The sequence below is a fragment of the Hyaena hyaena genome, unplaced genomic scaffold, assembly GCF_003009895.1.
Source record: "Hyaena hyaena isolate Hyena2069 unplaced genomic scaffold, ASM300989v1 scaffold_2480, whole genome shotgun sequence".
NCBI classification, from domain to species: Eukaryota; Metazoa; Chordata; class Mammalia; order Carnivora; family Hyaenidae; genus Hyaena; species Hyaena hyaena.
In genome coordinates this window covers 4,057-31,855 of record NW_024083113.1, presented here as the reverse complement: position 1 = coordinate 31,855, position 27,799 = coordinate 4,057, and the positions used below count along the sequence as shown (strand labels likewise).

At 38.2% G+C, this 27,799-nt stretch overlaps 1 long non-coding RNA gene across 1 annotated transcript; it reads left to right on the top strand.

Annotated features, from left to right (window-relative positions):
- Positions 1–27,799, top strand: LOC120227545. The gene is made up of 4 exons (XR_005527275.1): positions 1–572; positions 1,517–1,639; positions 24,712–24,892; positions 27,647–27,799. It is a non-coding gene; the product is annotated as an uncharacterized LOC120227545 (long non-coding RNA).

Here is a 27,799-nt window from a genome sequence, read left to right as displayed (position 1 = left end):
TTAAAGCAAATAAAAAATAAATAAAAAGCCTACATGATCAATTCCTGCTTTTGCTACTCTTATGGAAATAAGTAGACCAAGTTACTAAAACTAATTTTTACCAACAAATTTGTCTTAATTTGGCTACCTCTGAAAAGGAGGGTAACTTCACAAAGGAAGAACTATGGTTTTCCTCCAATTTCTGGCTACAGCTCTTCACACTAACATTTTCAAATTTCTCCTGTTCTTTGGACTTGGAATAATTGAGAACTCAAAGTTCCTTTTTCTTTGAAGCCCTGCAAACTGAATATGAATGACTTGATGTAAACTTCAGAGAAGATGCTGCAGCAGCTTGTATACAGACGATCTTTGTGCCATTCTGTGTGGTGCTCAAAAAACTAACACAGACATTCGAACTACAAATGAAAGAAAATGGCTCATCTTGCTGGTACCTGCTTTGCTTACATAAAGACGCTTCAATCCTGGCATCTACACAGGTGTTTTTAGACAGGGCTGGCTTCCACAGGCTTTGAGGGCCCCCACTGCCCAAGGCCAACAAGTCAGGTGCATGTGGACGTGTGCAGGCCTGGCAGGTGAGGCTAAGCATACACCCGGGAAAGGGCAAGGGATGGGAGAGGGTGGGTCACAAGAATAGGTTCTTGGGAATCCCCAGTAGCTGCTTAATTCCAAACCCTAACCTACACAAATACACATATTCCTCCTGAAGGTGCAAGATTCTGGATTGTTTTACCAGGAGTGGGCCAGGTGGGCTGCCTGGGGTATCCTGCAATAACGAGCACCTGGAACCTTGATTGCGAGAAGTTCTGTACTCTATCAGGCGGCTGGTATTAGGCAGCTCCTCAGGCAGATTTTCAAGGGTGGGCTCTCCTACCCTGAGGTCATTTAGAAGGTTGGGGTTCAGCCAGAGCTCTAAGCCCTGGGGTGGCCCTGCAGCCCAAGGCCAGCTGACATGGGGCAGAGTACACAGGCTTGTGCTTCACGATTAGGGTAGCTGGGGACCAGAGCAGGGCAATGTCAGGTCCCAGGAGCATTCTACCGGGAGTATCTGGTATGTTACTACTTCTATGCATCCACTTGCACAAGTGCGCATATTCCTGCTGAAGTAGAGTTGAAGAAATAATGAACGGCTTTGCTGGGGAAGTGTGGGGAGAGCTGGCCAGGGTATCTTCTAATAACAGCCTTCTGGAAGCCCAGACCCCATCAGGCAGCCAGTCCAAATTGAGGGCTGAGAGTTGCCCGTGTAAAGCTGCTGCCTCAAAGATTTTAAGTTCAGGTCTCTTTAACCTGGAGGTTAAGCAGGTAGTTGGGAAGGGTCTTAACCTCCACAGTCCTGTGGGGACCCCAGCTGACAAAGCGCAGACTTAGGCATGCCTGGAAATTGCAGGTCAAGGTAGCCAGAGACCTGGAATAGGGCAATGTCTAGGGAAGGCCAGTCACAGTGGGGATCACAGGGGGTGCCTGGCATCTGCCTAATCCCAAGCCCTGACCTACACAAATGTGCATATTCCCTTTGTAGGCAGAGCTGGAAGAATTTGGACTGCCTTCCCAGGCTTCGATTGGGCAGGCTGGCTTTTGTACCCTCCAGTAAGAGACATCTGGGAGCTTTGCTGGCTTCAGAAGCCTGGGACCCCAGCAAATGGTGAGTACGCATGGGGACTGATGGATGCCCATTTAATGGCTGCCTCACAGTGATTTTCAGGGATGGACTCCCTCCACCCTTGAGGCAATGTTGGCTGTTGGGGAAGGGGCCTACCTTCAAGAGCTTGGAGGATCCCATCTGGCTAAGGGTGGCTGATAGGGTATGGACTGCTCATGTCAGGTGGTCCGGCTCAGGGACTTAGAACAGGGCAGATGCTGGGCAAGGCCAGGTTGCAGGACCAGGCTAGTGGGGGTACCTGAAATCTGCCTACTTCCAAGCCTTAACCTATGCAAGTGCACATATTCGCCCTGGAAGCTGTTGTATTTTGCAAGAAAATAATGTTCATAGACCAATTTGTTTTTGCCAGTGATGTACTTACATTGGTTCCCTGTGAGAATTTCACAAGCCAATAGCATATGGCATAATGTCTTTGAATATGCCAATTAAGAAATAACATACTCTAGAGCAATGTTAGATTAGTCGCTATCATCCAGCCAGGGGGAGATGGAAGGAATAAGCCCTAAATTTAGTTGGTGTGCACTTCTATACGAGTTGGTATTTGGGAAATCCATGGCTTAACCAACTGAGAGCTGACATTGCAAAAGTAAGAGTCCTATGTTCTAGGGCACATTGGGAGGGAATGATGGCACTGGTATTTATGGGTAGAAGATGTCCTTAGAGGGTTGGTTGCATAGCTTTCTCCACTCACTGTAAAAGAGTCACCCTTTCCGCTGCAGGAGCTAATTGCCCCAAGGACTCAGAGAACTATCTTATTTTTTTTTTTTTTTATGTTTTATTTATTTCTGAAAGAGAGAGACAGAGACAGAGACAGAGACAGACAGCATGAGCAAGGGAGGGTCAGAGAGAGAGGGAGACACAGAATTCGAAATAGCCTCTAGGCTCTGAGCTAGCTGTCAGCACAGAGCCCGATGTGGGGCTCGAACCCACGAACCATGAGATTATGACCTGAGCTGATGCCGGATGCTTAACTAACTGAACCACCCAGGCGCCCCTTAGAGAACTATCTTAGATCAGCAAAGTGTAGCCTTGCCTAGACCTAGCACTCTTGGATCATATGTAGAGTCTCAATACTCTCAGTATATACAGTTTAAGTGGCCCCTGGCAATAGTGGCTGATTCGTATGTTTTTGTTGGTGAGTCCCCAACAGGACCCCTCATGAGCTGAGCTACTGAGTTCTTATGGGTGAGGACAGAAGAGATGATGACATCCCGACACAACTTCCTTATTTCTTGCATTAAAACTATTTTCCTTCTTGCGGCACCTGAGTGGCTCAGTAGGTTAAGCGTCTGACTTCAGCTCAGGTCATGATCTTGTGGTTCATGAGTTCAAGCCCCATGTTGTGCTCTGTGCTGACAGCTCGGAACCTGGAGCCTGCTTCAGATTCTGTGTCCTGCTTTCTCTCTACCCTTCTTCCATTCACACTCTGTCTCTCTCTGTCTCTCAAAAATGAATAAATGTTAAAAAAATTAAACAAAACCTTCCCTTCTAAAAACAGCTCTTTTGGTCTTTGTCATAAATGAATGGATTTTAAGTCATGCCAAATCAATACAAAACAATCAACTGCATAATTTCAAATCGCTTCCACAGTAATTAATACTAAGACCCCAATTAATTCCCAGTACAAATTTAAGTTCATAAAAATATCAATCCACTTCTTGATTCCACATCACTTCCAATCTTAATCGTAAACATTCAGTCAAATTTTGAGAGTATTTTCCCATTGGTGCATGTTCTTTCATACCATAGTTTGATGACCAGTTTGAGCAACCACATGGCTGATATTACCTTGATAGGCATAACAAACAACTCTTCAATATAGTACCATATCGAATCACCAGATGACCAAAGCTTACCCTTCCTAAACCTCTCGCTTAACTTCCTTGACAAATATTTCCAAATAGAGATCATTTTTACAAAGTTCCGAGGGGTACAAGCTTGCATAGCATATCAAGCATATGTTTGCTGTAGTATCAGAATTCAAGGATGATTTATTTTAGGGATGTAGATTGTTGTTCTCACTTTTATTCCTGCAGAGTCCTTTTGACTTTGCTGTCAGAAGAGCATCCATAGCTACAATGAGTATGGTATCCAATAGTGAGCAATAGGCAAAATAGTATGGCCAGCAAGCACGTGCTGTACTGACCATTCCATTCCATTGATTACTGATAGGATAAAAGATGCATAGTGGATTCATAGCTTCAGTAGAAGATAGTGTCCTATAAACTTTTAATTCTTGTTCTTGCCACTCAAGGAAATCTATAATTATTATGGCTGTTATTGCCAATATTTCTCTATGCATTATCATCTTGTATCATGCTAGACTAACTATTGAGTAGGTTAAGACTTGGGATTAGGCAGATGACAGGTATGCTTATTAATGTCCTCCTGTGACCTGGCTTTCCCCTACATTACCCATGACAAGTCCTTGACTACCTTGATCTGTGTTCCCATGCATGCATGGTCCATACCCTGTGGGTCGGCCTTGGCTATTAATAGGCCCTGTAGGCCTATGGAGCTCAAGCCTGTCCCCAAACACCTGCCAGCCTCCAGGGTGGAGAGAGCCCACACCCTGAAAATCTTTCTGAGATGGCTGCTTTAAGCTGGCAATGGTCTATCCCCATTTGGACTGGCTGCCTAATAGGGTGTTTGGCTTTCCAGTAATTAAGGCTTCTTGGTGCCTAGTATTATAGGATACCTCACCCATTCCTTATGCTTCCTCCCTCTCCGCAGCAAAGAGGTCCAGATCACTCCAGTCTGCCTTCAGGGGAAATACACACATTCGTGTAGTTGAAGTCTTAGAATTAGGCAGGGGCGTCTGGGTGGCTCAGTTGGTTAAGCGTCTGGCTTCGGCTCAGGTCATGATCTCACAGTTTGTGGGTTTGAGCCCTGCATCAGGCTCTGTACTGACAACTCAGTACCTAAAACCTGCTTTGGATTCTGTGTCTCCCTCTTTCTTTGCCTTTTTCCCACGTACTCTCTCTCTTTTTCTTTCTCTCAAAAATAAACAAACATTAAAAAAAAAAGAGTTAGGCAGATGCCAGTACCTTTATTAACCCATTTCTGTGATCTGCCTTGCCTGACATTGCTCTCTTCCAGGTCCTTGGTCACCTTGACCTGTGGGACCTGCTCATGCCCTGTCCATACCCTGTCAGCCAGCCTTGGCATGCAGAGAGCACTCCAGGTCTGTGGAACTCTCATTAGATTCAAACCACCTGAAAACCCTCAGGGTGAAAGGAGCCCACCTCCAGCCCCCACCCCCTAGCCCCAAATATCTTTCTGAAAGGGCAGTTTTAATGTGTCGAAATTCTGGATCCATTTGGATTGGCCACCAGATGAAGTGTGGAGCTTCCCCAGTGCTCAAGGCTCCCACGTGTCTGTTACTGGGATGTGCCCCAGCCACCCCAGTGGACCCACTTTGCAAGGCAGACTGGATCCCTCTAGCTCTGTCTTCAGCTGGGGAAAGCCTTGAAATTAGACAGATGCCTTGTCATCGTAACCCTAAGAGTCTGCTCCCATAACCCTGCATCTCCAGACACTTGCCTTATTCCAAATCCCTGGTTCCCATGAACTTGCAGCCTAGACATGCTCCGTAGACACCCTGTAAGTAGACCTTGGGCAGCCTGGCCATCCAAGCCCGTAAAACTCCAGCCTGGCCCCAACTACTTGCATATCCATAGATGTGGGGTGAGCCTACCTTTGGAAAATTTGCTCTGGCGTAGCAGTCGCAAATGGGTGGCAGTCTGTCCCCAAGTGCCCTTACTACCTGATGGGGTCTGGGGCTGAACAAGGAACCAGGATTCCTAGGTGTCTGCTGAGTGGCTCAGTCGGTTGAGCATCTGACTCTTGATTTCGGCTCAGGTTACGAACCCAGGGTTATGGGATCAAGCCCCATGGTGGGCTCTGTGCTGACAGTGAGGAGCTTGCTTGGGATTCTCTCTCCCCCTGTCTCTCTGTCCCTTTCCTGCTCACCAGCCCATGTGCGTGCACTCTCTCTCTCTCAAAATAAATAAATAAAGGTTTCTTAAAAGAGGATATTTCTAGATAAGAGAAATATCAGAGGAAAGGGAATATGCAGACATGAAAGTGAAATGTAAAACTTGTATACACCTTTACCCCAAGTTCCAGTTGAAAACTAGTTGTCTTTTAGGAGCTAATGAAGTCTTTCTAAAAGGGGCCGTTGAGCTAAATATCCTACACATTTATGCTGCACCTATGTTTAGATGCCAAAGGAGAAAATAACCCACACAGTGGAAGAATCCTTCTGTGTAGATTTAAAAATCTTTGTGCATTCAGTAGCATGGTTTTATTATACAACATATGCTCCTTCATGTTACAGTAAAGAAGTTGGAAAGGGAAAGAAAACCACAACCATGCCCCACAGTATTTCACTTAAAAAAAGAACAACATTTAACAGGGAGTAAATGCATGTGAGGCAAAAGTTTCTACCTTTTATAGTTGGTGTCTGGAGATTTAACTTACTTTCTTATGAGAACAACTATGCATTTGAGATAATGCGAGTACTATTTTTCCGAGCTGGTAGGTGCTTCCCAATTGCGGACTTCAACGGGTCTCCTGTAGGCAGTATATTGCTATGGTTTGTTTGTTTGTTCTTTCATCCATTCAGCCACTCTGTGTCTTTTGATTGGAAAACTAACCCATGTATAATTAAAGTAATCATTTATAGGTAAGGATTTACTAATATCATCTTATTAATTATTTTGGGGTGGTTTGCAGGTCCCTTATTCCTTTCTTCCTCTCTTAGTGTCTTCTGTGGATTGATAATTTTTCATCTTAGTATCTTTTGAATTCCTTCTCTTTATCTTTTGTGTATCTACTGTAGGTTTTTGGTTTGTGGTTACCATGAGGCCTGCTTCAAATGTCTTAGAGATATAACACTGTATTTTATGCTAACAACAATTTAGTTTCTATTGTGTATAAAATTCTACTCTTTACTCACCCCAATATTATGTTTTTCATGTCACAATTTATTTTATTTTTTTATTTTTAATCTTTTTAAATGTTTGTTTATTTTTGAGACAGAGAGAGACAGACTGTGAGCAGGGTATGGGCAGAGAGAGAGAGAGAGAGAGAGAAAGAGAAACAGAATCTCAAACAGGCTCCAGACTCTGAGGTGCCAGCACAGAGCCCAATGTGGGGCTTGAACCCACGAACCATGAGATCATGACCTGAGCCATAGTTGGACGCTTAACTGACTAAGCCACCCAGGTGCCCCTCATGTCACAATTTGTTTTTATATTCTGTATCCATTAAGCTATTGAAGGTATACCAAAGGTATATTTCTTTAGTCCTTCAGCTTTTACATTAGAATTAAGTGGTTAACACACCACCTTATTACAGTTTTAGAGTATTTTGAATCTGATTATACTTACCTTGTAGTGTGTTTTTTATTTCTATGTTTTCATGTTAAGGTGAAAGATAACTTTTTTTAAAATTAAAAACTCTTTTAATGTTTATTTAATTTTGAGAGAGAGAGAGAAAAAGAGAGAGTGAGCACGTGTGAGCAAGGGAAGGGCAGAGAGAGAGAGAGGGAAACACAGAATCTTTAGCGGGCTCCAGGTTCCAAGCTGTCAGCACAGAGCCCATTGTGGGGCTTGAACCCACGAACTGTGAGACCATGACCTGAGCCGAAGTTAGGCACTTAACCTACTAAGCCACCCAGGCACCCCTCCCCCCATTTTTTTAATGTTTGTTTATTCTTAAGAGAGAGAGCGCAAGAGCATGCACAAGTTGGGGAGGGGCAGAGACAGATCCGAAGCAGGCTCCAGGCACAGGGCTCGAACCCAGAAACTAAGAGATCATGACCTGAGCAGAAGTCAGCTGCTTAACCGACTGAGCCATCCAGGCGCCCCACTTCCTTAAAAAGAAATTAGAAAAAATACTTTGTTTTAAATTGAAAAACTCCTTTTATCGTTTCTTGTAAGGCTTAAATCATTGGCCATTGGCAATAGATCCAACCTCTGGAGGTCAGGGGACTGAAAATTCCAACTCTCCACAAACAGGGCTGGCAACCAGCTTCAATCCTTGGTGTTTTCTAAAAGTCACCTCATTAACTAAAGACAGTTTTATCACACCCATCACCTAAGAAATTCCAAACATTTTAAGAGCTCTGTACCAGAAATGGGAACAAAGACTAAATATGGATTTCTTATTATAAATCACAATATCACAACTGTTAACAGTGTTGCAAGTAAATTGAGAGTGTAGCATATTGGCAGCCGAGTATCTCACAGCTCTGTTTCATTTGCTTAAAGAAATTTCCTGAGTGGCTCAGTCGGTTAAGCGTCCGACTTTGGTCGGGTCATGATCTCACTGTTCGTGGGTTCCAGCCCCGTGTTGGGCTCTGTGCTGACGGCTATCTCAGAGCCTGGAGCCTGTTTCGAATTCTATGTCTCTCTCTCTCTTTTTTTTAAATGTTTTATTTATTTCTAGGAGAGAGAGAGAGAGAGACAGCGTGAGCAGGGGACGGTCAGAGAGAGAGGGAGTGACAGACTCTGAAACAGGCTCCAGGCTCTGAGCTGGCAGTCAGCACAGAGCCCGACGCGGGGCTCGAACCCACGAACCGCGAGATCATGACGTAAGCGAAAGTCGGACGCTTAACCGACTAAGCTGCCCAGGCGCCCCATCTCCCTCTCTCTCTGACCCTCCCCTGCTTATGCTGTCTCTTATCTCTCTCTCAAAAATAAATAAAACATTTAAAAATTAAAAAAAAAATTTCCTTCTATTGGTGTTGGCAAGAATTTTGTTTATTGTATTTTCTTTTTGGACCAAGAATTTGTGTCGAATTGTATTCGATTATGACTTGATCTGCATCTATTAAGATGCTTACTCACTAATAACATTCTTTCCCCCGGCTTGCAACTTGGTGCTCTGCTAGTTTCGAAGGTAGACCATAAGATACAATGCTTTCCCTACGGACAAATCAGTATTTCCTTTTACTGGGAGTTGATGGTAAATCTGCTATCTTGGGCCTTGTATGTCATTGAACTAACAGGCATAGAAGTGGATTATGTACACAGGCTGGGGATATTGAATTGAATTGCGACAGGGTTGTTGTTAAGTACCACGTGATGGGAGCAGGGAAATTATATTTGAATCCAGAAAATTCTGAGGCTTCTCCTTCACACTGCTCTGAGGATCAATAAGGTTCATAGAAGACATCTGCAACCTACTAAATGTGAGGACTCTCACAATTTGGAAATGAAGTTTTGGTTAGTCCCATCAGGTAGAGGATCTGGACTAGTTTAGATGCTGGCTGAAGAGGAAGGAAACATACCGGGTGTAGAAAAAGATTTATAATATCAACCACAGCCTAATGATCAATAATTTAAATGAGGACTGCAGCACTATACTTTCTTTTTTGATTCTTTTAGGTTTATTTGTATATTTTAAACTGTTTTCTCTTCCTTGACCTTAAGTTTTTGTGAAAGGAAATGACTTAGCTGTTAAGATACAAAATACCTCAATGGTGTTGTGACTAAAGTAAGGTAATAACCTCACCAAATACCAATAGGATTATTCTTGGAAGTTTTGATTCCCATTTATAGAAGAGAACAAAGTCATCTTCATTATAGGAAAGCAAATGTAAATATTGTTATGTGGAACTATCATTATTGTTATTGTGGTGGACAGTGGTGGGCTGTGTTTATTTAATTGATGTCATTAAGCACCACATCCAAATTTCTGTACACTGCTGTGTATTCTGAAGATTTAGAACATCAAGTACATTTCCTACTCTTCTCTGTCTGTTGGCTTTTATTGAGTTTTTCCCGTAGAAGCAGTAGTAGGAAATCAGAAACAAGGAAGAACATTTTGGCTCAAAACAGATATGTTTGTATAATATAATCCAAGTAGTGATTGGGTGATCCAGAGGGCGTACTGGTTTTCGAAGTCCTGCTAATTTGTCCCTGTTCTTTACTAGAGCCAGAAGTAACTGTGAAACTCTTCCCACCAACAGAGCAATGGGTGCAAGTTTTGGGTGCCATCTTGAAAGCAATAGTATCTTTTGCTTTTTGATATTCTACTTCTTTCTCTTTATATGCCCCCGCTTCTTCTTTTTCCCATTTGCTCTTGTAGATCTTTCTACACCTTTGCAATGAATTATCTGTATTTAATTTTCACTGGTAGAAGTAGATAGATTGGTTTCTGTTCCCTGACTGGAAAAGACTAATGCAAAAATGTCATATAAAAAAGACATAATTATTTTTTTTTTCTTTTTTTTGTAGCAACATGGATGGACCTTGAGGGTGTTATGCTGAGCGAAAAAAGACATAATTATTGTATGTAAAGTTTAAGATGTGGGGAAAGCCAAATGGAAGTTAGACTTCCATATTTTACTTGAAGTGGTAATGTGTCAGTATATTAATATAGACATTTATATGTCTGTGTTAATGCTTAGATTACTACTATGAAAACATGCAAAGAGATACAGTCAACAATATAGACATAACCGAAATTATTTTAAAATATTGAAGAAACCCATAGGGAAGGCAAGAAAAAGACATAGGAATGTGAAACAGAGAAAACATACACATGCGCGCGCGCACACACACACACACACACCAAAAAATAAAATGGCTGACATAGGCTTTAATATAAAAATAACAGCTTTAAATGTCAGTGGTCTAAATACTTCAAGACAATGGCAGGGTGGACACATAAACAGGACCCAACTATCTGCCATCTACAAGAAATTCAGTTCAAGCTTGAAAAGATAGTTTGGCTCAAAGTAAAAGAGTAGAAAAAATTTCACTAGGTGTCTTTGACATATTTCATTCCAAGCACTCGCTGCTGTTCTCTCAGCTGCTCCCTGATCCAGACTGCACAGCTCATGGACCCGTAATTTGGAGGCAGCAAGAGAGAAATGGGCCTCCTTGGCCACCTCTCACACAACTGGGAATCCATGTACTCATTCACATGCCCTCACTGTCACCTGAGGGGGGAATTATGCACCGAGAAGCTCTCTCTTGGCCCCTGAGGCAGAAGTATCAATAGTAAAGCCAAACTGACCCTCTCCAAAGCAGCCTGTCTTGGATCTTTTGCCGCAAGGATGTACTGGAACTTCTCTGCTGGATTATTGGACTTCTTCAACGGCTTTCTTCCCTATGGGTGATTGTTTAAATCCGCATTCTCCAGCGCCTCCTAGACTGTGGCTGAGAGGGGCTGGTGCTGGTCCACAGGCTGCTGCAGGGTCCAGAGCCGGGAATGAGGTCTGTGTACCCATTACTATCCACATGCGTGGGTGGGACTCCACCCAGGTCCCTTGGCAGATGGTGCTGGTCACAGAGTCAAAGCCAAATGGGGCCGTAGCCCAGTCCTCAAGGCTATGCAGCTGTTTCTGTGTCTCTAGCCAGGACCACAGTTGGCACTCAGCCCCCCGGGTGTGGGCCTGTTTTCTCAAAACATCCCTCCTTGTTCTTGGACTGCACTGGGGTTTCACAGTGTTCTAACTGGTTCCCGCGTCTCCTACAAAGGCACTTTTGTCTGTAAATAGATACCAGCTAGTTGTTAGGGGAGAATATTGTGAGAAATATTTTATCCACCATCTTGCTGATGTTACTCATTCTTTGTGCTATTGATGCTGTCAGGCCAGGTCTGGTGACCCAGAGGGAGTCCTGCAGGATGAGTCAAGATTGTTGGCTTTATGTAAGATGGAGATCAAACACCAGCCAGCAGGAGGTGAGAGCAGAGTTTACCGGAGATATAGAGACTGGTTACAGACAGTGTCTGGGAGAGTCAGAAAGGAAAGGAGCATGAGTCTTGTCTTTGGGGTCTAGGGCTTTTTATTGAGGATGGGGGTCTGGTATGAGTGTCCCCTCATGCATTCAGGAACTGGCTAGAACAATGACAAGGATGGGGTGGGGAGGGCGGCATTATTCCTTGGAGCCAAAGGGCCTTGGAGATGTCTAGCATCAGTGGTCTTGACTATGCATATGATAGCTTCATCTGGTCATTCTCACCTGGTCTTTCCTTGGATGTTACCTGTTCTAGAGAAATCATTAATTCCTTGTCTCTACGAGGACATATTGCTATTTCTATGTGTAAAGTGGGGTGGGGACGCTTCTATTCTAGCAGGAATAGAAACAGGAAAAGGAACAAAAAGCAGATTTTTAGGGAGTTCTTCAGTTTCCCTGTCTCACTATTTTTGTTTTTAGCTCTTAATATTTTCTGCTCTTTCTTGTCTGGAGTTTCTTGTTATTTAGCTTAATTTTCTTCAAAGCATATTTTTCTCATAATTCCATTTATTTTCACTTTTTATTTTTTAATTCAAGAAGATGGTTTTGGCTTCTTAAACTTTTTTATTGTTTTACTTAAAAAAGTTTTTTTAATGTTTATTTATTTTTGAGACAGGGCATGAGCAAGGGAGGAACAGAGAGAGAGGGGTGGGGGGCAGAAATCAAAGCAGGCTTCAGGCCTGCTTCAGGCCAACACAGGGCTCAAACTCATGGAGGTGAGATCATGACCTGAGCCGATGTCCGACTCTTAACCCACTGAGCCACTCAGGTGCCCCTGGCTTTTTTTCTTCTAGTAACTTAATCACTTAAAAATTTTGATAACTATATGTTTAATTTCCAAGTGCTCTTTTTATTAATATTATTTTATTCTGAAGTTAGTTAACATAACAGTTTGGTCTTGGCTTCGGGGGTAGGATCCAATGGCTCACCCTTTCCATATAATACCCAGTGCCCATCCCAATAAGTGCCCTCCTTCATGCCCATCACCCATTTAACAACCCCCACTCCCCCACCATCAACCTTCAATTTGTTCTCTGTATTTAAGAGTCTCTTATGATTTGCCTCCTACTCTCTTTTTATCTTTTCTTCCTTCCCTTCCCCTATGTTCATCTGTTAGCTTTCTCAAATTCCACATATGAGTGAATTCGTATATCTGATTTGACTGACTTATTTCACTTAGCATAATACCCTCCAATTCCATCCACGTTGTTGCAAATGGCAAAATTTCATTCTTCTTCATTGCTGGTTAGTATTCCATTGTATATTGGTGTGTGTATATATATACACACCACATCTTCTTAATCTATTTATCAGTTGATAGACATTTGGGCCCTTTCCATACTTTGGTTAGTGTTGATAGTACTGCTATAAACATTGGGGTGCATGTGCCCAGCATTTTTGTATCCTTTGGATAAATTCTTAGTAGGGTACTTGCTGGGTCATAGAGTAATTCTATTTTTAATTTTTTTGAGGAAACTCCACACCATTTCCTAGGGTGGCTTTCCCAGTTTGCATTCCCACCAACGTTGCAATAAGGTTACCCTTTCTCCACATCCTCATCAACATCTGTTGTTTTCTGAATTGTTAATTTTAGCCATTCTGATGGGTGTGAGGTGGTATCTCATTGTGGTTTTGATTTGTATTTCTCTGATGATGAACGATATTGAACATCTTTTCATGTGTATTTTTGCCATCTGGATATATTCTTTGGAAAAGTGTCTATTTAAAAAATCATCTCCATATAGGTATGAATTATATATAGTAAGATTCACACATATTAGTGTGTAGGCCAGTGATTTGAGAAATGTGTACATCTGTGTAGTCACAGACCAAGTCAAGCTAGAGACAGTTTTCATCTTCTAAGCCAGTTCTGTTCTTCTCTTGCCATTCAACCTCCCCCGGCAACACCTCACCAGGCCACCAATATTCTTTTTGTTACTATAGAGTAGTGTTTCCTTTCCACAGTTGCATATCAACAACTTTATAGAAATGGACTCTCCTATCTGGCTGCTTTATTTTATTTTATTTTTAATTTTTTAATGTTTTATTTATTCCTGGGAGAGAGAGACAGCGTGAACAGGGGAGGGTCAGAGAGAGAGGGAGACACAGAATCTGTAATAGGCTCTAGGCTCTGAGCTAGCTGTCAGCACAGAGCCCGACATGGGGCTCGAACCCACAAACTGTGAGATCATGACCTGAGTCAAAGTCGGACGCTTAGCCGACTGAGCCACCCAGGCGCCCCCTGGCTGTTTTATTTTAGCATAATGTCTGTGACGTTCTTGTGTGTGGTTTCTTGCATCAGTAGGTCATTCTTTTTCATCATGGAGTTGGGTATCATTATATGGATATAAAATGTGTTTATCCATTTCAGTATTGATGGGCTTTTGGAGTGTTTCCAGGTTTTGGCAATTATGATTGAGCTATTTATGAACATTTGAATTCAGGTCTTTGAATGAACATATATTTATTTGCTGTATAAGTACCCAAAAGGAAATTCCTGGGTCATGTGCATGATTAAATCTATGAGTCTGCCTTACCGAATTTCAGGTTACCTGGCATCTTACATCCCACCAGTCATGTATGAGAATTCCAGTTGATTCTCATCTTTATTAACAAACAGGATCATCAGGTTTAAAATTTTAACCATTGTGTTGTACATATTGTGGGGTGTCATTTTGCTTTAATTTTACATTGCTGGTTGATTTATGATGGTGAACATCTTTTCATCTGCTTATTGGCCATTGTTAGGTCTCCTACTATGAAATTGAATTTTTTCCTAAACTTTAGTAGGAGTTTGATATTTGAGAAAGAATTCCTTTATCAAGTATATGATTTGTAAATATTTTCTCCCATTCGTGTCTTTAGTGTTTCTAATAGTTTATTTCCAGGAACATATGCCTTAACGTTTGATGAAGTCCAAATTTATCAATTTTTAAAATTTATTTTCTACTCTGTATAGGACATATTTTTCCAACTTCAAAGTCATGAAGATTTGTCATACTTTTTTTTATGGAAAGTTTACATATGTATGTTTACATTCATGTTTCTGATCGCTTTCTAGGTATTTCGTGAATGGAATAGGGTTCATCTTTTTCTCTCATGGTTTTCAGTTGTTTAGCACAATTTGCTGGAAAGGATATCTTTTTACTTACTGAATAACTTGTCAGTTTTGTCAAAAATCCACTGAATATAGGTGTGTGTGTGTGTGTGTGTGTGTGTGTGTGTGTGTCTATGTGTCTATTTATGGACTTTTTATTCTTTCCCACTAATTTATATATTTATCCTTATGTCATTATGCCCTCCTTTGATTTATGTAGTGTGAATCCTCCAATCTGTTATTGATTCTGGAGGGTACAATGATGGCCTCCTCAATGATGCCCATGTCTGATCCCTGTACCTGTGATTATGGTAACTTACACAGAGAAAGGAACTTTTCCGATATTACTGATGTTGAAGGCCTTGCAGTAGAGACTTTATTCTTGATTTTCTAAATGGGCTCAATGTAATACCATGTGGAAAGAAGGGTGAGATTGAGACAGACAGAGATGGAGAGAGAGAGAGAGAGAGAGAGAGAGAGAAACAGATGAAGTAGAAGAAGGATCAGAAACAGTTGCTGGCTTTGAAGATGGAGAAAGAGACCATGAACCAATAAATTCAGGAAGCCTCTAGATTCTGGAAAAGACAAGGAAACTGATTCTCCCTTGGAGCCTCAAGAAAGTAACACAGCCCTCCAACATCTTGATTTAATCCAGTGATCTGTCAAATTTTGAACTGACAAAATTTTAAGAAATAAATTAGTACTGTTTAAGCCTTATATAAGTATGTGGATTTTCTTTGTAGCTGCAGTAAGAAATTCATACATTAATTTTTAAAAATTGTTTGGCTTTTTTAGCTGTTATCCATTTTCTTTGAGTTTTGGTATTATCTTATTAATTTCTACAGAAAACCTACTAGGATTTTCATTGGAATTGAGTTGAATCTGTGTATTACTCTGGGGATAATTGGTTGTAAAAATATTTTTCCCTTCAACTTAAGATCTTGGTTTATCTCTCCATTTATTTGGATCTCCTTTTCATTTTCTCAGAAGGTTACATAATTTCCAGAATAGAAGTCATGCACATGTTTCATTAAATCTTTCCTTTTGTGGCACAAGTTTTTTTCTTTTAATACTATTAGGAGTTTTATTTAAAATTTTAATTTTCCATTTCCCATTACTATTGTATCAAAATATAATTTCATTTAATGTATTGACCTTTTATCACAATCTTACTTGATTTACTATCAGTTTGATAGTATTTTTGTAGGTTATTTAGCTTATTACATCAATTATACAGTATCTGATGATTTAGAAGATTAACAGGACTCCATGGCATAGACTTACATTAGGGTTTGTAAAGCTTAAGGGCCATAGTACAATGGGAGAAAGAAACAGAGGCAATTGTAGGGAAGTTTGAATACTTACAAGCACAGACATTCAGTATCATTTTTCAGGATGTTTTCATTTTTGGGTTCCAAACCACCAAGATATATGCAAGGTATCTCATTTTCAGGTAGGCTAATACACAAATTTATAAAGAGGTCTCATATACCATTATGTTTACCTACTTGAAACCAGTCTGTGTTACTGATTAAACCAGGTATAAATCATAAACCTATACAACATTTAGATAAGGTTGTACAGTGTGTCTCCAAGAGAGTTTTGTACTTAAACTGCACATTAAAAATCACTAGGTACCACATCACATGCTTATCTTGGCCAAGGTTAGCACTGGAATTCTAGGCACCCCTGGAGATAACCGTAGAATACTTTCATTGCACCTGTAAAATAAGCCTATCGTTACATAGTTCATCTTCTTGATCCTTCGTTAAGCTTTCGGAAGTACAGATTACTCACGAGTGTTTTTTTTTTTTTCATGCATTTTCAACAACATTTATAGAGCAGAGAAAAAGAGCAAAAAGGCAAGCAACAATTGCACATAGGTATTGCTTTCAAGAAACATTTAAGTTTTAACAAATAAACATGTTTCTGATTTTGACAACTCTCTTACCTCCTTCCAGAACTCAAATTTGAACTTGACAAAAGGTATTAGTAGAGTGATTTGGTTTCATTGTAATTAATTTTCCATGACAAGATTTCTTATTATGGAAGGGAAAAATGTCTTACAAAATAAATACATCAATCTTTGTGTTTAATTATCCATTTTTCTCTGGTATATGTATTGCATCTGCTAAGAAGTTTGGCATCTTAATTCTCAAAATGCTATTCTGATGTCTCAGGAAAAAACACTATATACTGTAATGGCTTCTTTTATTACTAGCATGCCATGAATGCATCAATATAATTGAATTGAGAAAAATGTTCCTAAAATAAAATTTCAGAGGATTTTAGTGATGATAAAAAGCTGTGTAGAAACACTGTTTTCACTTTTGGTAACTATTTCAAGAGAATTTGTCACTGATCTTTTTAGATTACTTTTACTCTGTGTTTAATTCATTAGCACATATTAATTGATAAAGCTTTTTTGTTTTAGGGATGGGATTTACTAAGTTAGGTTGTTCATTAGCTAACATTGTCAATAAAATCTTCAATTCTGTTATGAAGTAGAATCTTGTGATATGCCAGTATCTGAGAATGCCAGACTCAAAAGTGGTGGTACGTCATTTAAGCTCAATGACAAGTTAGAATTTGAATGCTATGATGGATATGAAAGCAAACTTGGGTGCAAGACAGGTTCTGTAGTATGTGGTAACAGTGGTTGGTCTGATACACTTATGTGTTATGGTAAGTACTTTTCTTTCAGGTATTCTTTTTTATTTATTTATTTTAGGATAAAAAAGTCTATAATTGTTGAATGACTGTGTTGTGCATCTGAAGCCACTATAACATTGTCAACTATACTTCAATGGGGAAAAAAAACCCTTTTGATCTTTAAGAACAGTTATCAGTTACCTCAAAACAATGAGTTAAAAAAATCCTGTATGTGTTCTTTTTTAAAATTATTTGAGAGATAGAAAGAGCATGAGTGGGGGAGAGGAGTAGAGGAAAGAGAGAAAAATAGAGAGAGAGAATGTTAAGCAGGCTCCATGCTCAGTGTGGAGCCTGATGTGGGGCTGGATCCCACAACCCTGATATCATGACCTGAGCTGAAATCAAGAGTCGGACAATCAACCAACCGATACCACCCTGGTGCCCCTATTTGTGTTCCTTTTACAAAATTGTGAATGATCTGGAAATATTCTTAAGGAACAAAAGTTGAGGTGAACTCTTCTGATTTCATGCAAACTGGGAAGAGAGGGTATATTCTGAAGCCCAAAGAAAATACTCACACTGTATTCATGTTTCCTATGGGCCATACACATCACAGATTTGTGGTTATAGTATAATCTTTTTTACTAAATGAAAGCTTTTAAATTATTTTCGATTTAGCTCTCTTCTTACAAATTCTGCAGTTATTTTGCTCCCGAGTTTCTGCTTTGTACCTCCCACCTTGAGAATTAATTTCTACCGGTCCTGAGACAATCCCTTCATTTTCTGACTTTGACAAGTTCCGTGAACTATTACATGAATCCCTTTTGTGTTTGTCAATCAGCTGTCCAGAATTAGAAGGAGAGCTTGATTATGTGGGGAAATGAATAGAAATAGACTGTGCAAAACTTTGACAACAGAATAGTATTTAGGGAGATCCTCTGGTAAGTGGAGTCTAGTCAGGATGTGGGAAAGTTTCCTATGCTGGAGCTAGATAAACGGCAAAGGAAAGATTATTTAGGTTATATTAGGGTATGTCAGCATTTAGATTAGTTTCATCATTAATAAAAAAAAAAAAGCCATAAACTAGTTTTTAAGGAATGATAAAATTTGAAAGTTTTTAAAGTAATTTATTAAAGTTTGTGTATTTATTTGGAGACAGAGAGCACAAGTTGGAGAGAGGCAGAGCAAGAAAGGGAGAGAGAGAGAGAGAGAGAGAATATCAAGCAGGCTTCCCACCATCAGTGCAGAGCCCAGTGTGTGACTCAAACTCATGAACCATGAGATCATGACCTGAGCCGAAACCAAGGCTTGGACACTTAACTGGCTGAGTCATCCAGGCACCCCTGATTTATATTTTTGAAAGTTGTTTCATTTCTTCTTCCCCTTCACCTTCTTGTGTGCTATTCTTGTGGTACTCAAGAAAAGATTCAGGAGTCTATGTAGGGTGAGAAAGGTGGGGGTTGTATAGGGTGATGGCTGAGTAGATGCCGAGCAGAGGACAGACTTGGGATATATTTCGGTAGTGGAAAGCACAGATAATGTTACCAAATGTTGAGTGTGAGAAAGAGTAAGAGGTCAAGGATTCATTTCACTTCATTTCATTTCATTTCATTTCATTTCATTTCATTTCGCTGTAACTCAGTAAATAAATGGTGGTGCCTTTTTGTGACATGAGGCTGGCATGAGAAAGAGCACTTTGAGAGGAATATCAAAACTTCTGTCTTGGACTCATTATGGCTGAAGCTCCATGAAAATCAGATATGTGAACTCCAGAATTGGATAGATAGGTCTAGCCAGGGTATATATATTTGGGATTATCACCATGTAACTGAGGATATAAAATTGGAAAAGAATATAGAATGACAAGAATAGAGAGCTTGGGACTGAGCCCTGAAGCATTCTAGCATTTAGGTGGCAGACAGAAGAGGAGTAGGTGGCAAAGTGGATAGAAAAAAGGATGTGGAAATTGGGAGGAAAAAATGTAGGAATGAATGTTGTCATAGTTATGGAGGGAAGAAAATAAGGAAGAGAAAATCTACCAGGATGATTAACAGTGAAGCCTGGGAGTGAGCCTGGCTGGGCTCTTTCTAAGTCCACTACTTGCTAAGCATGCATCTTAGGGCAACATATCAAGCCTAGTTGAAGCTTTGTTGACTCCTCTTTATTCGCAAAATGCCTTGAAATGCGCAATTGTTCTAATATTCAAAAGGTTTTTTTGGTTGTAGACTAAATAAATTGATATGTCTATTTAGGAGACTGAAAATCTGCCAGATTTGGCTACTTGGAGGCCAACAATAACTGCAACAGAAATAGTTTTGGAAGGAATGCATGGCTCAGAAGTTAACTAGAATATACCGAAGAAAAGTTGCCAGTAAGAACTTCAGAACAGCATTGGTCTTACATCTTTCAAGAAGTTTATGTGAATAGAAAATGCAGAATATTGCTAGTGGAAATCATATACCAAAGGTAGTTGGGTTTTTTTTTTTTTTTTTTAAGATAGAGGACATTAGAGCCGAGTGAATGTTGACTAGGACATAAGGGAGACTGAAGTGAGGTAGACAGTTCCCTGTGGACGTGGGAAGGAAAGGGAACCAGAGCTCCGTGGAAGTACGATGCTTCTGTGGCAGCAAGAGTTACTTCCAATTTTGAAAAGGAGGAAGGAAGAAAAACAAATTTTTAAATCTCATGCGGGAATGAAGCAGGAGCTGATGGTTTCTATTTTCCTTTGAGATATAAGACAAAATCACTGGAGATTGAGTTGTGCATGGGGCAAGGAGGAGAAGGAACACTTAGAAGTGTGGGAAAAGGTTTAAAATAGAGACTTCAGGAAAGGGGCACACAGTGAGTTTATTATTAAGATGAGGTAGACTTGCTTAGTAGTGTGTTGGTCCCAGTTAAAGTTGATTAATTCAGGCTGTCAACAAATACCTATTTATGAGCTTGACATCGACTAGGAGAAAATGGTGAAAGCCCCCAAACGTGGGTCTGCCTTTTGGGAACTTTCATTCCAGTATGAAAACAAACAAACAAACAAACAATGAATTAAGCCAAATAATGGACTGGATGATAAAAAACATTTTAAATATGTTTTATATATAACTGTGTACAAAGAAACAAAAAAAAATCGAAGAACTTAGAAAATGGGGGTGGGGTGGAGATGGAGGGCTCAATTTTATATAGAACGGTATATACACAAAGAAAGGTTGAAAACTCTTCAGGATAGAGATGGGGGCTATGCAACAGCTGAATAGCAAAGAACTTGAGCTATTAAAAGAAACCCAAAGATCATAAAGCCTGGAGTCTGGATTGACAGGGGGAGAGAGACGTAAGCTATATTGGAAGTGTAGGCAAGAAATGGATCATAAAGAATTTGGGTTTTAGTCTGAGTAGAAGCGGAGCCTTTTAAGATGATCATGAATTTCTTTTCTGGGATTAGAGACAGTTACAGGTTTTATAAAATCAGAAGCTTTTACAATTTTGATGGGTCTTCTTTAAAAAAAGAATTCAAAATCATAAATATATAGTTTTCAGAATCTTTCCAATGTTACCACAGGTTAGGAAAATGGGATAGAGTAGAAGTTGGAGTGACAGGGACAGTGATAGAAATTGATGTGGCCAATAAGGCTTTTATTGCCAATTTTATAAAACTTATGACACTATGAACCCATTGGTAGGAGTTCACCAGCACGGTAAGGCCTCCAAAAGTTGAGTGAATAAATGACAGTTTAGTGTTGTTTTCAAATAACTTTCCTCGACCATGTAGCAGAAAATTGCACAAAGATGGAATTATAACTGAGTTTATTTCAAATGTACTGGACATTCTCCCCTTGGGGGGAAGTTTCCAAAGAATTATTGTTATCATAAACCACTTAAGCCAAAGAGTGTTTCCAGAAATATTAAATAAATGTACACTTAAAAAGTTTATACTAGCATTTCCAAGTATCAGTGGTTGGATTTAGGATTTTGACTTTTGGATAAAGATAAATATCTCTAATCCAGGATATGCCTATTCAAACTCTTCTTTAAATCACAATTTAAAAGTTGTTATCTTTATATAACTATAACAATTGGAAAATAGCCAACAGCCAAGATTTATTATTATTATGTATTTTTTTTGGTGTTAGGGCAGATTTTTTCACAATGTGTTGAGATAGAGAATTTATGTAAAATGAGCACAAAGTATATAAGCAAAGATACATAGAAATAAAATAATTACTACATAGAAGATTGGAATAGAATTTTAGGAGAGAATTTCCTGTAGTTCTCATCAGGTGTGACCCTCTCAACTAAGCTATAAAACTCAACATTAAAACAAAAGCAGATTGTGGAGTTGTTTTTGTGGCATTACTTTTGTAAAAAAGTTTATTATTTATTTTGAGAGGCGGAGGGAGGGGCACAGAGAGAAGGACAGAGAAAGAATCCCATGCAGGCTCCTTGCTGTCAGCGTGGAGCCTGAAGTGCGGTTGAAACTCATGAACTGTGGGATCATGACTTGAGCCAAAACAAGTCGGATGCTTAACTGACTGACTGTGCCACCCAGGCGCCGCTCATGGCATTACTTTTAAAAATAGTTCCCTTACATCTAATTTTATGATTGTGTTAATACTTCTAGGTAGTATGAATTTTCTTTTTAGTATGATTCAAATTTTCAAATTACAGTGTTTAATTTTTATAAACGAATTAGCAATATAAGAGGATTCCCAATAAGAAAAATGCAGCTTTTGATAATACTTAGCGATGTCACAAATTTTAAGAGATAATTTTAGGCAATTCTAATTTGAATCAGAACAATTAACAATTTATTAACAGTTAATATAAGTTTATATATAACATATAATATAAGTTAATATAATAATAAGAACAGTTAGTTGAACATTACATAACTATTCAGGACACCCAGAATATGATTCTGTGGCCTTGAACATGTGTGTTCATTGTATTTCATGTTTCACTTTGATTTCTTCACTTATAAATTATCAGTTAAGCTTTCTAAATGTTCCTCTCACTAAAATACCTTAGAAATACTTCTCTTTAGCTTTCCAGGTCCCTTATTAAGCACCAATTTTTATTTAAGTATGCAATTTAAAAATTGTAGCATTAGATTTTTTAATGAGAGAATACTTTTCTGGTTTGAGAGTACAAAAAATATAACATTAACATAACATTATTTCATAAATGTCAGTGATAATATCAGATCCAGTATAGGCAAATTGATTTTACAAATACATTTTCAGGATGTATCTATTGCTGTTCAACACCTTAATATTTCTCAAAGAGTCCTGTATGGCTTTAGAAGGTAGATAAAACCTAATATGTAACAATTTTCAAAGAAGAGACTTTATCTGAAGCCCCTCTGTAAATGAATACATTGCACCTCATTATTACATGAGGTATGTAAAATTTATTTTGGCAACGATCAATTATAGATTCTCATTAAATTATTTTACCTTCTTCTTTTTTTTTTTAATAAAAAGAGAATGCTTGATTCCCCAAATAGAAAAATACTGGGCCCAAATGCTGAGCCCAAAAAAGACAAATAGAAAGTTGGAGATGTGTTGAAATTTTCCTGCAGACAAAAGCTTACAAGAGTTGGACCAGATTCAGTTCAATGTTACCATTTTGGATGGTCCCCTAATCTTCCAACATGTAAAGGTGAATATTTATCCTACAATTGCTGAAACAAGAATTTGAATTTTGGATATCATTTTTTTTCTCTCTTAATTTTCTTTTGGCTTCCAGTGTGTCTGTAATCTAATGCATTAAGCCAGATGAGACCCGTTGAAGGACATATGCTGGGTAGTAGATACTTCAGACTTCTTATTTAAGAAATTAATCTCAAATCATTTATTGAAATATACAATGGAAGTATGCACAGATATTTATATGATGTCTGACTCTGAAGGGGCTTTTGTTACTTTTCCTTTTGCCTAGAAATCTACCATTAATATTGGACATTTTTAATAGCATGGGCTTTAACTCATTTCATTGATTGTGTCTAAACTTCTGGCCAATTCAATCATATATGGCTTAATCTTAGTGAAAATATGTTGATCAAGTGCTCATCTCAAATGATGGTATTTTTAAAAAAATTTTTTTGATAAAATGTTTGCATGCAATGTGAATATTAATATAATTGTACAGCTATATTTACTAATTGGTTTGAATACACTTTAGAATATCTAGATTATTGAACAGTTTTTTGCTACCTTTTCCTACCTGAGCTATACTTTCAAAATTGAATTCAGGGCTGGTGCCCAGGTTTCTAATTCACCCTTGAAGTTTCTTATGTTTATAGGATTGTAAGGTAGTCAGAAAATATTTTTTATGTCTTTAACTTTTTAATGTGTTAGATGTAAGACATTTTGCTAATCTCAGTTCTAATCTCAGTTCTTTGCTAATCTCAGGAGAACAAAGATTTTCTCCTGTTTTCTAAAGGATTTATAGTTTCTGGTTTTACGTTTAAGCCTATACTCTATTTTTGGTTAATCTTTTATGTGAGACATGAATATGAGGTATGATAGAATCAAAGCTCTGATTAGATTTATGTGAGTATCCAATCATTCTACATCATTTTGTAGAAAAAAACTATCATTTTACCTTGAATTGCCTTTTTAGGTTGTCAAAAATTAATTGTCTGTATACATTTGGGTCCTTTTCTGAACCCCATTCTGTTTTTTTTTAATCTTTCTGTCTTTATGCCCAAACCACAGCTTCTTGATTACTGTGGTTTTATGATAAGTATTGAAATCATGTAATGTTATTCTTTCAAACTTTTCTTCTTTTTCAGTTTTATAGCCATTCTAGTTTCTTTGCATTTCCATGTGAATATTAGAATCAGTTTGTCAATTTCTACAAAAAAACCTACAGTGATTTTGCCTGTGATAACATTGGTTCTATAGATCGTTGGGGAAAATTAAGTATTTTAACAGTATTAAATCTTTGGAACTATATTTCTTCTTTATGTGGTCCTTTACCTCTACAGTGTTTTCTCATTTTCAGGTATCAGTTTTGCACATCCTTAGATTTATGCTTTTGTATATTGAGCATATTTTCAAGGCTTAAATACACTTCTAATAGGTTAGTTCAGTATAAGTAATAGAACCGGGAAATGAATCTGGTGTAAACACCATTTTTTATTGTTTAAGAACGCTATGATAAATTATTAAAGAAAAAAATATCTCTAGTGGATTTTGAAATTCTAAAACAGACATTGTAACCGTTATTTACACAGTATTTCTACTGTAGGGGAGGTAAAATCATGTGGTACGCCTCCTCAACTCCCCAATGGGGACATTAAGGAAACAAACAGAAAAATACAAACATAATGAAGTGGTGGAATACGTTTGCAACTCCGGATTTTCGATGAAGGGTTCTAATAAAATTCAGTGTGTTGATGGAATCTGGACAAACTTATCTATATGTATTGGTAATGTATAAAAAGCATGAACATTCAAACTTGATTAAATCAACACTTTTTGTTTATATGCATATAACCACATAAATTCTATTTTAAATATAAACTTTTTTTTTTTTTTTTGCATTTTTCACAGAGGGCAGTACGTGTGGCGATATACCTGGACTTGATTATGGCTATGTTGTTGAGTCTTCTGCCCCTCCCTATCACCATGGAGCTTCAGTGGAGTTCAAGTGCAGAGAAACATTTATATTGATTGGACACAGATCAATTTACATGTGTTAGTGGAATGTGGACCCAACTTCTTCAGTGTGTTGGTGAGAACAGCATTTCTTGAATTGCCATTCAATAAAACTTAACATTTTTATTATAAAAACTATGCCTGTCACAATGTTTTTGAAATTTAGAGATATTTGTCAAACATGTCAGGTCTTAAATTATAAACAACAAATTCAAACATTTGTTGTTATGGTTCAATATGTACCAACAGGGGAAAAATATAAACTAGCAATTGGATTTTATGACTCTCCCTGTCCCTGATACTGACTTTACTTCTTTACTTATACTTGCAGGTATATATATAAAACCTGCAAATTTATAACTATCTTTACATAAATGGTTTTTTTTGTTTGTTTGTTCTTATACGGCACTTCTTCTTTCAGGCCCTGGAAAACAAGGAAATAAGTTGACAGAAAACCACCAGCTATACTCCCAGAGGAATCTTGCCTCTCTCAAGTTTTCTAACATTGGTGATTACTCAGGCAGTTTCAAATGCAGCAAAAGAAACTCATGTGCTGGAGGGTGGGCAGTCGGTAGTATAACTCAGTCACAGGAGGCAAGGGAGATTGGGCCAAGAAAAAATTCAGATACTATAAGTGAATCATTCTGCACTCTGAGGACAAATTTGAAGAACCTTGGGGGCCTCCTTTCACTTTACCCTTTGGATGAGTTCTTTCCAAGAGTTTCTCTGGGTTCTACGTTCAAAGAGAAACCAGGATGTCTAGTCTTATTTATTCAGCCAATTTCTAGGCATTAATTAATCCCAAGAGAAGATACAGCTGGGAGTCAATCTCCATGACAACAGGGTTTCATACTTCACTGATTTATTCCCAATACTCAGAAGACTGGCTGGCATAGAGAAGGCACTCAACAGGAGTTTGTTAAATAGATCAATAAATTTTGTTGCTTATTAAACATCGTTGCTAAATACATTCCTGTCAAAGGTACTGCCAGTCCCCGAAGACCAACTTCATGTTAGTGCTCTCCTAGTGCCACAAATGATCTCACCTCATTTCTGTCATTTGTGGGAAAAAACCAAAGGTGAGATCAGGCATGAAAACTCTCATCTTTTCATTATAACTTAACATCAAAACATCTGCTTCAATGATTACTCTGCTCTGGTCTCAGAGTTTTCCTTAATGTGAATCCTCTGCCTATATTACATTTAATGTAACATTTCCAGCTACCTTAGATTTTACTCCAGTTTTCCTCTCTCAGTGTTTATTCTGTACCTCCACTCTTCCTTTCACTTTTCTCCATAGGTTTATTTTCTCCTCACGAACAAAGAAATCCTTTTGAAAATTGGACATGATAACAACCACCCCCACTCCTTTTGATTACAGATCTTTCTTCAGTTACTATCTCTTGAAGAATACCTTGTTTTATCTCCGTCAACACTTGGGACCAATTCTAAAAATAGGACTAAGACTGGAGCCTCTAGTTTGTTTTAAATTAGACTCCTTTTTGTTCATTTTTTCTTAAGGTTGCATTTCAAAATCTTTTCTTTGGCCAATTTATTTGAGTTTGCCTCCTTCATCTTGTTAATTTAAACAACAAATACTAGCAAAGACCTATGAAGAGATTTATCAACTTCAAAAAGGACTCCCATTCTTAACTGAATTATTGAAATATATAGCTATATAAAAAGCTTCTATAGTCTATATGTAACATATTGAAGCTAGCAAAAATTTATTATTATGACATTATAATATTATTGGATTATAGGATGGTTAGGTGTAAAAAAATAGCTTCTCAAAGATTCTAAGAGCATGTACAGAAAACAGTTCATGACTTTAAATAACCAATTTCTTTTCTAAGGTCGATTTTAATTTTCATATGTATATATATTTATAATTGACATACAGCATTATGTTCATTTTAGGTGTACAACATAATGATGTGATATTTGTATACATTGTGAAATGATCACACTAAATCTAACATCTATCACCATATACAGTTATAGATAGTTTTTTCTTGTGATGAGAATTTTCAAGATCTACTTCTCAGCAACTTATAAATATACAGCACAGTATTATTAACTATAGTCACTATGCTGTTACATCCCCATGACTTATTTATTTTATAACTGGAAGTTTGTATCTTTTGATTCCCTTCGCCCATTTCACCCAACTCTACCCCTGCCTCTGGCAATTACCAATTTGTTCTTTATATACATGAGTTTTTCAATTTGTTTTTTAGATTCCAAATATAAGTAAATAATATGGTATTTATCTGTCTGACTTATTTTTCTTATCATAACTCCCTAAGGTCTATCCATGTTGGTGTAAATGGCAAGATTTTATTGTTTTTTATGACTGAATAAATATTCCATTTTATTTATATGCCACATCTTTATTCATGTGCCAATGGACATTTAGATGGCTTCCATATCTTGCCTATTGTAAATAATGCTGCAATAAATATGGGGTGCATATGCCTTTTCAAGTTAGTGTTTTCATTTTTTTTTTCAGATAAATACTTAGAAGTGAAATTGCTAGATCATACGGTAGTTCTATTTTTAATTTTTTGAGGCTCTTCCATACTGTTTTCCGAAGTGGCCGCACAAATTTACATTCCCACCAACAATGCACAAGTGTTCCCTTTTCTCCACATCCTCACCAACACTTGTTATTTCCGTCTTTTTGACAAGCCCATTTCATGCAATATGATCAGGATGACTTGGTGGGATTTGTGAGCATAAAATAGACTATTGACTCTATTGCTATTTTTTATGTAGTAGTTTTGATTTTTATGATTAGTCTTGTCAAGGGAATATTTTAATTTTATAGCAACAAATGAACTTAAGAAGTGTAAATCATCACAGTTGTTTTCATATGAGGTGATTGAATTTGATCATAATACCAATATGCATTACAAATGTAGAGGAAGATCAGACTACAAGCACTTGATCTGCGTAAATGGAAGGTGGGAGCCTGAAATAA